Raw genomic sequence first — 1,083 nt, forward strand, 5'->3', positions numbered from 1 at the left:
TTACCGCCTTTTTAAACCTGGGAAAATAATACTACCGATCTATCCAATTGGCCATTTTCTAAAAATACATTATGCAATAAATTATATACCAAAACAAATGGCAATTTTAATGCTTTAAAATGGTGCATAAACGACTGTCCTAGCACGAAAACTGCCAAAGTTAATTGCAACCATATCGGAAGCTCAGATTACTGCGTTTATTAAACATAGAACAATAATTCTACCGATCTATCAAATTGACCAATTTGTAAAAACACACAATATGCTACAAATGATATACCATATTAAAGTGCAAACATAATGCTTTAAAATGATTCATAAATGACTGTCATAGCGTGAAAACTGTTAATGTTATTTGCAGCCATATTGGAACCTCAAACTATAACGTTTTTAAAGCTGTGAAAATAATTTTACCGATCTATCCAATTGGCCATATAATGCAATAAAAAGATATATAAACGACTGCAATAACATGAAAACTATAAATGATATTTGCAACCATATCGGAGCCTTAAATTACCGCATTTCTAAACCTGTACCAATAAATATACCGATCTATCCTATTTTTGTAAAACTCATTATGCCACAAATTGTACACCAAAACAAAGTTCAACTGTAATGCTTTAAAATGATGCATAAACGATTGTCCTGTCATTAAAACTGTCAATGTTATTTGCAACCATATGGGAACCTCAAATCACAACGTTTTTAAACATAGAACAACAATTCTACCGATCCATCAAATTGACCATTTTTTAGACGAACACATTATGCCACAAATGATATACCAAATTAAAGTGCAATCATAATGCTTTAAAATGATGCATAAATGACTGTCATAGCATGAAAACTGTCAATGTTATTCACAACCATATCGGAACCTCAAATTACCGCCTTTTTAAACCTGGGAAAATAATTCTACCGATCTATCCAATTGGCCATTTTCTAAAAATACATTATGCAATAAATTATATACCAAAACAAATGGCAATTTTAATGCTTTAAAATGGTGCATAAACGACTGTCCTAGCACGAAAACTGGCAAAGTTAATTGCAACCATATCGGAACCTCAGATTACTGCG

This window comes from Lucilia cuprina, chromosome 2, assembly GCF_022045245.1.
Source record: "Lucilia cuprina isolate Lc7/37 chromosome 2, ASM2204524v1, whole genome shotgun sequence".
Lineage (NCBI taxonomy): Eukaryota > Metazoa > Arthropoda > Insecta > Diptera > Calliphoridae > Lucilia > Lucilia cuprina.